The sequence below is a fragment of the Aegilops tauschii genome, chromosome 1 (assembly GCF_002575655.3).
Source record: "Aegilops tauschii subsp. strangulata cultivar AL8/78 chromosome 1, Aet v6.0, whole genome shotgun sequence".
NCBI lineage: Eukaryota > Viridiplantae > Streptophyta > Magnoliopsida > Poales > Poaceae > Aegilops > Aegilops tauschii.
In genome coordinates, this window is record NC_053035.3 from 248,311,104 (window position 1) to 248,322,679 (window position 11,576).

Consider the following 11,576-nt stretch of genomic DNA (forward strand, 5'->3'; position numbering starts at 1 on the left):
AGTTCAATATTGACATAAAAATAATAATACTTAAAGCATACTAACTAAGCAATTATGTCTTCTCAAAATAACATGGCCAAAGAAAGTTCATCCCTACAAAATCATATAGTTTGGTCATGCTCCATTTTCGTCACACAAGAATGCTCTCATCATGCACAACCCCGATGACAAGCCAAGCAATTGTTTCATACTTTAGTAATCTCAAACTTTTTCAACCTTCACGCAATACATGAGCGTGAGCCATGGATATAGCACTATGGATGGAATAGAGTATAATGATGGGGGTTATGTGGAGAAGACAAAAAAGGAGAATGTCTCACATTGACGCGGCTAATCAACGGGCTAGGGAGATGCCCATCAATTGATGTCAATGCAAGGAGTAGGGATTGCCATGCAATGGATGCAGTAGAGCTATAAATGTATGAAAGCTCAACAAAAGAAACTAAGTGGGTGTGCATCCAACTTGCTTGCTCACGAAGACCTAGGGCATTTGAGGAAGCCCATTGTTGGAATATACAAGCCAAGTTCTATAATGAAAAATTCCCACTAGTATATGAAAGTGACAAAACAAGAGACTCTCTATCATAAAGATCATGGTGCTACTTTGAAGCACAAGTGTGGAAAAAAGGATAGTAGCATTGTCCCTTTTTATTTCTTTTCTCCATTTTTTTGGGTCTTTTTTTATTTGGCCTTTCCCCCTTTTTTATTTGGGACAATGCTCTATTAATGATGATCATCACACTTCTATTTATTTACAACTCAATGATTACAACTCGATACTAGAACAAAATATGACTCTATATGAATGCCTCCGGTGGTCTACCGGGATGGGCAATGAATCAAGAGTGACATGTATGATAAATTATGCATGGTGGCTTTGCCACAAATACGATGTCAACTACATGATCATGCAAGGCAATATGACAATGATGAAGCGTGCCATAATAAATGAAACGGTGGAAAGTTGAATGGCAATATATCTCGGAATGGCTATGGAAATGCCATAATAGGTAGGTATGGTGGCTGTTTTGAGGAAGATATAAGGAGGTTTATGTGTGATAGAGCATATCATATCACGGGGGTTGGATGCACCGGCGAAGTTCGCACTAACTCTCAAGGTGAGAAAGGGCAATGCACGGTACCGAAGAGGCTAGCAATGATGGAAAGGTGAGAGTGCGTATAATCCATGGACTCAATATTAGTCATAAAAAACTCACATACTTATTGCAAAAATCTACAAGTCATCAAAAACCAAGCATTACGCGCATGCTCCTAGGGGGATAGATTGGTAGGAAAAGACCACCGCTCGTCCCCGACCGCCACTCATAAGGATGACAATCAAAGAACACCTCATGCTTCAAATTTGTTACACAACGGTTACCATACGTGCTTGCTACGGGACTTGCAAACCTCAACACAAGTATTTCTCAATTCACAACTACTCAATTAGCACGACTCTAATATTACCATCTCCATATCTCAAAACAATCATCAAGTATCAAACTTCTCATAGTATTCAATGCACTTTTTATGAAAGTTTTTATTATACCAATCTTGGATGCCTATCATATTAGGACTAATTTTATAGCCAAAGCAAATTACCATGCTGTTCTAAAGGACTCTCAAAATAATATAAGTGAAGCATGAGAGATCAATAATTTCTATAAAGTAAAACCACCACCGTGCTCTAAAAGATATAAGTGAAGCCCTAGAGCAAAATTATCTACCTCAAAAGATATAAGTGAAGCACATAGAGTATTCTAATAAATTCCGATTCATGTGTGTCTCTCCCAAAAGGTGTGTACAGCAAGGATGATTGTGGTAAACCAAAAAGTAAAGACTCAAATCATACAAGACGCTCCAAGAAAAACACATATCATGTGGCGAATAAAAATATAGCATCAAGTAAAGTTACCGATGGACGAAGACGAAAGAGGGGATGCCTTCCGGGGCATCCCCAAGCTTAGGCTTTTGGTTGTCCTTGAATTTTACCTTGGGGTGCCTTGGGCATCCCCAAGCTTAGGCTCTTGCCACTCCTTATTCCATAATCCTCAAAAATTCACCCAAAACTTGAAAACTTCACAACACAAAACTCAACAGGAAATCTCATGAGCTCCGTTAGCGAAAGAAAACAAACCACCACTTCAAGATACTGTAATGAACTCATTCTTTATTTATATTGGTATTAAACCTACTGTATTCCAACTTCTCTATGGTTCATACCCCCCGATACTAGCCATAGATTCATCAAAATAAGCAAACAACACACGAAAAACTGAATCTGTCAAAAACAGAACAGCCTGTATTAATCTGTATCTAACGCAAACTTCTTTAACTCAGAAAAATCTACCAAAATAGGAAGACCTAGATAATTTGTTTGTTGATCTACTGCAATTGGAATCAGTATTTTATCACGTTCTGGTGATTTTTAACAATTGTTTTCCTGAGCAGAAAGTTTATGACTTTTTCAGCAAGATCAAATAACTATCATCCAAAAAGATCCTATAGGTTTTACTTGGCACAGACACTAATTAAAACATAAAACCACATCTAACCAGAGGCTAGATAAATTATTTATTACTAAACAGAACCAAAAATCAAGGAACAAAAATAAAATTGGGTTGCCTCCCAACAAGCGCTATCGTTTAACGCCCCTAGCTAGGCATAAAGGCAAGAATAGATCTAGGTATTATCATCTTTGGTATGCAATCCATAAGTGGCTCTCATAATAGATTCATAAGGTAATTTAATTTTCTTTCTAGGAAAGTGTTCCATGCCTTTCCTTAATGGAAATTGGAATCTAATTTCCCTTGTTTCATATAAATAATTGCACCAATCGTTCTAAGGAAATGTCTACCAAGAATAATAGGACATGAATGATTGCAATCTATGTCAAGAACAATGAAATCTATGGGCACATAATTCCTATTTGCAACAATAAGAACATCATTAATCCTTCCCATAGGTTTCTTAATGGTGGAATCCGCAAGGTGCAAGTTTAAAGAACAATCATCAAATTCACGGAAACCTAACATATCATACAAAGTTTTTGGAATTGTGGAAACACTAGCACCCAAATAACACAAAGCATAGCATTCATGATCTTTAATTTTAATTTTAATAGTAGGTTCCCACTCATCATAAAGTTTTCTAGGGATAGAAACTTCTAATTCAAGCTTTTCCTCATAAGATTGCATTAAAGCATCAACGATATGTTTGGTAAAAGCTTTATTTTGACTATAAGCATGAGGAGAATTTAACACGGATTGCAACAAGGAAATACAATCTATCAAAGAGCAATTATCATAATTAAATTCCTTGAAATCCAAAATAGTGGGTTCATTGCTATGTAAAGTTTTGACGTCTTCAATCCCACTTTTACCAATTTTTGCGTCAAGATCTAAAAACTCCGAATCATTGGGACACCTTCTAACTAAAGTTGACTCATCTCCGGTCCCATCATTATCAAGATTCATATTGCAAAACAAAGATTTAATAGGAGACACATCAATCACTTTTAGATCTTCATCCTTATTACCTTCTAGATCTTCCGGTTTGGCGGCCATCTTATTAACTAAGGTGGCCTGCTTATCCAAAATTTGGGCTATTAATTTTTCAAGATGAGCAAACTGAGATTTCAAACCATAAAATTCCTTAGACATATCATCAAGCTCTTTATTCATGTACTCCATAAAGCCTTTTTGTTCTTTAAGCTCGTTTCTAAAGAAATTATTATGCTCAAATTGCAAAGTCATAAAGCTTATGACGTTCTTTTCAATTTCTTCCAACTTTCTATGGTGAGGATCAACGTTTTTAGGTAGGGCCATCAGGGCAAACAGGCACACAAGAAGCAAACGAAAAAGGGCGAACGGAAAGAGAGGGTGAATAAAACGGCAAGGGTGAAGTGCGGGAGAGGAAAATGAGAGGCAAATGGCAAATAATGTAATGTGAGGGATAAGAGTTTGTGATGGGTATTTGGTATGTCTTGACTTGACTTGACTTGGCGTAGATCTCCCCGGCAACGGCGCTAGAAATGGCTCGTTGTCGGAAGATCAAATCTTGACTTGTCTTGGTGTAAGCCTCCCCGGCAACGGCGCCAGAAATCCTTCTTGCTACCTCTTGAGCACTGCGTTGGATTTTCCCTTGAAGAGGAAAGGGTGATGCAGCAAAGTAGCGTAAGTATTTCCCTCAGTTTTTTAGAACCAAGGTATCAATCTAGTAGGAGACTACACACAAGTCGCCTCGTACCTACACAAACAAATAAGAACCTTGCAACCAACGCGATAAAGGGGTTGTCAATCCCTTCACGACCACTTGCAAAAGTGAGATCTGATAGAGATAATAAGATAAATATTTTTGGTATTTTTTATGATAAAGATTGAAAGTAAAGAATGCAAAGTAAAATAGACTAGAAACTTATATGATGGAGAATAGACCCGGGGGCCATAGGTTTCACTAGTGGCTTCTCTCAAGATAGCATAAGTATTACGGTGGGTGAACAAATTACTGTTGAGCAATTGATAGAAAAGTGCATAGTTATGAGAATATCTAGGCATGATCATGTATATAGGCATCACGTCCGCGACAAGTAGACCGAAAGGATTCTGCATCTACTACTATTACTCCACACATCGACCGCTATCCAGCATGCATCTAGAGTATTAAGTTCATAAGAACAGAGTAACGCACTAGGCAAGATGACATGATGTAGAGGATAAACTCAAGCAATATGATATAAACCCCATCTTTTTATCCTCGATGGCAACAATACAATACGTGTCGTTTCCCCTACTGTCACTGTGATCTAGCAACACAAGATTGAACCCAAAGCTAAGCACTTCTCCCATTGCAAGAAAGATCAATCTAGTAGGCCAAACCAAACTGATAATTCGAAGAGACTTGCAAAGATATCAAATCATACATAAAAGAATTCAGAGGAGATTCGAATATTGTTCATAGATAATCTTGATCATAAACCCACAATTCATCGGATCTCGATAAACACACCGCAAAAAGAATTACATCGAATAGATCTCCAAGAAGATCGAGGAGAACTTTGTATTGAGATCCAAAGAGAGAGAAGAAGCCATCTAGCTAATAACTATGGACCCGAAGGTCTGTGGTAAACTACTCACACATCATCAGAGAGGCTATGGTGTTGATGTAGAAGCCCTCCGTGATCGATTCCCCCTCCGGCGGAGCGCCGGAAAAGGCCCCAAGATGGGATCTCATGGGTACAGAAGGTTGCGGCGGTGGAAATAGGGTTTCGTGGTGCTCTCGGATGTTTTCGGGGTATATGAGTATATATAGGTGAAAGAAGTCGGTTAGGGCAGCCACGAGGGGCCCACGAGGGTGGGGGCGCGCCTCCCTGCATAGTTATGACAATATCTAGGCATGATCATGTATATAGGCATCACGTCTGCGACAAGTAGACCAAAATGATTCTGCATCTACTACTATTACTCCACACATCGACTGCTATCCAGCATGCATCTAGAGTATTAAGTTCATAAGAACAGAGGAACGCATTAGGCAAGATGACATGATGTAGAGGGATAAACTCAAGCAATATGATATAAACCCCATCTTTTTATCCTCGATGGCAACAATACAATACGTGTCGTTTCCCCTGCTGGGATCGAGCAACGCAAGATTGAACCCAAAGCTAAGCACTTCTCCCATTGCAAGACAGATCAATCTAGTAGGCCAAACCAAACGCGAAGAGACTTGCAAAGATATCAAATCGTACATAAAAGAATTCAGAGGAGATTCAAATATTGTTCATAGATAATCTTGATCATAAACCCACAATTCATCGGATCTCGACAAACACACCGCAAAAAGAATTACATCGAATAGATCTCCAAGAAGATCGAGGAGAACTTTGTATTGAGATCCAAAGAGAAAGAAGAAGCCATCTAGCTAATAACTATGGACCCGAAGGTCTGTGGTAAACTACTCACACATCATCGAAGAGGCTATGGTGTTGATGTAAAAGCCCTCCGTGATCAATTCCCCCTCCGGCGGAGCACCGGAAAAGGCCCCAAGATGGGATCTCACGGGTACAGAAGGTTGCGGCGGTGGAAATAGGGTTTCGTGGTGCTCTCGGATGTTTTCAGGGTATATGAGTATATATAGGCGAAAGAAGTCGGTCAGGGGAGCCACGAGGGGCCCATGAGGGTGGGGGGCACGCCTACCCCCCTAGGCGCGCCTCCCTGCCTCGTGGCCTCCTCGTTGCTTGCTTGACGTCCACTCCAAGTCTCCTGGATTGCGTTTGTTCCAAAAATCGCTCTCCCGAAGGTTTCATTCCGTTTGGATTCCGTTTGATATTCCCTTTTTTGTGAAACACTGAAATAGGCAAAAAAAACAGCAATTTGCACTAGGCCTTTGGTTAGTAGGTTAGTCCCAAAAATAATATAAAAGTGTATAATAAATCCCATTAAACATCCAAAACAGATAATATAATAGCATGGAACAATAAAAAATTATAGATACATTGGAGACGTATCATTGATCATATCTACTATATGATTCACGCTCGACCTTTTGGTCTCAGTGTTCCGAGGCCATATCTGCATATGCTAGGCTCGTCAAGTTTAACCCGAGTATTATGCGTGTGCAAAATTGGCTTGTACCTGTTGTATGTGAACGTAGAGCTTATCACACCCGATCATCACGTGGTGTCTCAGTACGATTAACTGTAGCAATGGTGCATACTCAGAGAGAACACTTATACCTTGAAATTTAGTGAGAGATCATCTTATAATGCTACTGCCGTACTAAGCAAAATAAGATGCATAAATGGTAAACATCACATGCAATCAAAATAAGTGATATGATATGGCCATCATCATCTTGTGCCTTTGATCTCCATCTCCAAAGCACCGTCATGATCACCATCGTCACCGGCTTGACACCTTGATCTCCATCGAAGCATCGTTGTCGTCTCGCCAACTATTGCTTCTATGACTATCGCTACCGCTTAGTGATAACGTAAAGCAATTACACGGCGATTGCATTTCGTACAATAAAGCGACAGCCATATGGCTCCTGCCAGTTGCCGATAACTGTTACAAAACATGGTCATCTCATACAACAATTTATATCTCATCACGTCTTGACCATATCACATCACAGCAAGCCCTGCAAAAACAAGTTAGACGTCCTCTACTTTGTTGTTGCAAGTTTTACGTGTCTGCTACAGGCTTCTAGCAAGAACCGTTCTTACCTACGCATAAAAACCACAACGATTTTTCATCAAGTGTGCTATTTTAACTTTCAACAAGGACCGGGCATAGTCAAACTCGATTCAACTAAAGTTGGAGAAACAGACACCCGCTAGCCACCTGTGTGTGAAGCACGTCGGTAGAACCAGTCTCATGAACGCGGTCATGTAATGTCGATCCGGGCCGCTTCATCCAAAAATACCGCTGAATCAAAGTAAGACGTTGCTGGTAAGCAGTATAACTATTATCGCCCACAACTCTTTGTGTTCTACTCGTGCATATAACATCTACGCATAGACCTAGCTCGGATGCCACTGTTGTGGAACGCAGTATTTCAAAAAAAATTACCTACGATCACGCAAGATCTATCTAGGAGATGAATAGCAACGAGCGGGGAGAGTGTGTCCACATACCCTTGTAGACCGAAAGCGGAAGCGTTTAGTAACGCGGTTGATGTAGTCGAACGTCTTCGCGATCCAACCGATCCAAGCACCGAACGTACGGCACCTCCGCGTTCAGCACACGTTCAGCTCGATGACGTCCCTCGATCTCTAGATCTAGTTGAGGACGAGGGAGAGTTCCGTCAGCACGACGGTGTGGTGACGGTGATGATGAAGTTACCGGCGCAGGGCTTCGCCTAAGCACTACAACGATATGACCGAGGTGTGTAACTATGGAGGGCGGCACCGCACACGGTTAAGAGAAACTTGTGTGTCTTTGGGGTGCCCCTGCCCCCGTATATAAAGGAGGGAGGAGGAGGCCGGCGGCCAGGGAGGAGGCGCGCCATAGGGGAGTCTAACTAGGATTCCCAATCCTAGTTGGAGTCCCCTTCCTTTTCCAAGAGGGAGAGAGAGGGAAGGAGGAAGAGGGGAGAAGGAAAGAGGGGGCGCCGCCCCCTCCCTAGTCCAATTCGGACTGGCCATGGGGGGCCTCCCTTGTGGCCCTCCTCTCCTTTCCATTAAGGCCCATGAAGGCCCATAAACTTCCCGGGGGGGGGGGGGGGGGTCCGGTAACCCCCGGTACTCCGAAACTCATCCGAAACAACCCAAACTACTCCGGTGTCCGAATGTAACCTTCCAATATATGAATCTTTATGTCTCGACCATTTCGAGACTCCTTGTCATGTCCGTGATCTCATCCGGTACTCCGAACAATCTTCGGTCATCAAATCACATAACTCATAATACAAATCGTCATCGAACGTTAAGCGTGCGGACCCTACGGGTTCGAGAACTATGTAGACATGACCGAGACACATCTCCGATCAATAACCAATAGCGAAACCTGGATGCTCATATTGGCTCCTACATATTCTACGAAGATCTTTATCGGTCAAACCGCATAACAACATACGCCGTTCCCTTTGTCATCGGTATGTTACTTGCCCGAGATTCGATCATCGGTATCATCATACCTAGTTCAATCTCGTTACCGGCAAGTCTCTTTACTCGTTCCGCAATGCATCATCCTGCAACTAAATCATTAGTCACATTGCTTGCAAGGCTTATATTGATGTGCATTACTGAGAGGGCCCAGAGATACCTCTCCGTTACACGGAGTGACGAACCCTAATCTCGATCTATGCCAACTCAACAAACACCATCAGAGACACCTGTAGAGCATCTTTATGATCACCCAGTTACGTTGTGATGTTTGATATCACACAAAGTGTTCCTCCGGTATTCGGGAGTTGCATAATCTCATAGTCAAAGGAACATGTATAAGTCATGAAGAAAGCAATAGCAATAAAACTAAACGATCATTAATGCTAAGCTAAAGGATGGGTCTTGTCCATTACATCATTCTCTAATGATGTGATCTCGTTCATCAAATGACAACACATGTCTATGGTTAGGAAACTTAACCATCTTTGATTAACGAGCTAGTCAAGTAGAGGCATACTAGGGACACTCTGTTTGTCTATGTATTCACACATGCACTAAGTTTCCGGTTAATACAATTCTAGCATGAATAATAAACATTTATCATGATATAAGGAAATATAAATAACAACTTTATTATTGCCTCTAGGGCATACTTCCTTCAACATGACCATCACCCAACTTCATCACTTAATAACTAGTTATAGTTCATAACTTTACTACTAATACCAACTAAACTAGGGGCGCCAAATTTCGCTAGATGCTTCTCCTTGGGACATTGGTGGTTGGACTCGGCGTAGGAGTCAGCGGCTCTTGGCGCGTCGTCATCGTCGCCGTTGTCCAAAGTGGAGGAGGAGGACGAGATGATGATGCCCGCCGTGCGCCGGGTGACGCGGTCTGCTCCTCCTGGAGTCGTGCGGCTCTCCCGGCCGCCGTCGCCCGCTGCATTGCCAACTAATCCAACTCCTCAAGTGCCATGCGGAGCGCCTTGGCATTTTTGCAGTGACGACGGCGGGTGCCCGTCTCCACGGAAGTGTAGGAGCGACGGATGGCGGTGTAGAGGCCTCGTCGTTGTCGCTAGCCAAGGGAAGTGGCTAATGTCTACTACACAACTTATTCTTGTAGAATCGTGTTGGGCCTTCATGCGCAGAGTTTTGTAGGACAACAACAAAATTCCCTCAAGTGGGTAACCTAAGGTTTATCAATCCGTGGGAGGCGTAGGATGAAGATGGTCTCTCTCAAACAACCCTGCAATCAAATACAAGAAATCTCTTGTGTCCCCAACACACCAAATACAATGGTAAATTGTATAGGTGCAGTAGTTCAGCGGAGAGATGGTGATACAAGTGTAGTATGGATAGTAGATATAGGTTTTTCTAATATGAAAATATAAAAACAATAAGGTAGCAAGTGATAAAATGGAGCACAAACAGTATTGCAATGCTTAGAAACAAGGCCTAGGGTTCATACTTTCACTAGTGCAATCTCTCAACAGTGCTAACATAATCGAATCATATAATAATCCCTCAATGTGCAACAAAGAATCAGTTCAATGTTTCTATCAGAGAAAGTAGGACAAAAACGTGTAAACCCATGTGCCTAGATTACCCCAATGTCACCATGGGAATCTGCAAGTTGATTACCAGAACATATATCAAGTGACTCAATAGAATACCGCATTGTCACCACAAGTATCCACATGCAAGACATACATCAAGTGATCTCAAATCAAATATCCAATCCAACATAACGAAACCTCAGAGAGCAAGACTCAATTCATCACAACAAGATAGAGAGAGAGGGGAAAACACCATATGATTCGACTATATTAACAAAGCCCATGGTACATCAAGATCGTGCCAAATCAAGAACACGAGAGAGAGAGAGAGAGATCAAACACATAGCTACTAGTACACACCCTCCACCATGAGGGTGAACTACTCCCTCCTCATCATGGAGATCGCTAGGATGATTTCCCCCTCCGGCAGGGGTGCCGGAATGGAGCTCCCGATGGGATCGCTTCGAAACAGAGGCTTGCAGTGGCGGAACAACTCATCTAGGTTAACTTTCAGGGTTTCTGAATATATAAGAATTTCCAGCGTTGGAATCACGCAAAGAGGTGCCACAGGGGGTCCACAAGGTACTAGGGCGTGACCACCCCCTGGGCGCGCCCTAGTACCTTGTGGGGCCCATGTGGGTCTTCTGGTACTCCCCCGAAGCCTCCTGGGTCCCTTTCCTTCCAGAAAAAATCGTCAAAAAGTTTTGTTGCATTTGGACTTCATCTCATATGGATTTTCTAGAAAACCAAAAACAAGCAGAAAACAGCAACTGGCACTGGGCACTTAGTCAATATGTTAGTCCATGAAAATCATATAAAAGTTATATAAAAGTGCACCAAAACCATATAAAACTATTGTAAACATGACATACTTCATAAATTATAGATACATTGGAGACGTATCAACATCCCCAAGCTTAATTCCTGCTCGTCCTCGAGTAGGTAAATGATAAAATAAAATAATTTATGAAGTGTGAATGCTAGCATAGTGCATAAGTTTGACCAATGATAATTCCAATCACTTTCTCTATCATCATTATATATCATAAATAGTAGATCATTTCTCATAAAACTTCTCATGATAAAGTAACAATCAATTCACATGTTATGATTCAAACAATACATTCTCTTGAAACGGAAAAACCTATGTTCTTAGTCACCAAAAAATTTCAATGCATCTTATTTTCAACAAAGTCTAAGTAAGAGCTCCACATACTCAATTATCATATAGTCTTTTATGATTGCTAATTCTCAAAGCATATTTTTAGAACAAATAGCATCAATCGAACACAGATAAAGATAGGGGCTTAATGTTTTGCCTCCCAACTTATTAATCATGGAGATAATTGTTAACAATAATAATTCATGATCAAATATATTTGAATGGCTATATGTGCCTGGATCTTTCCA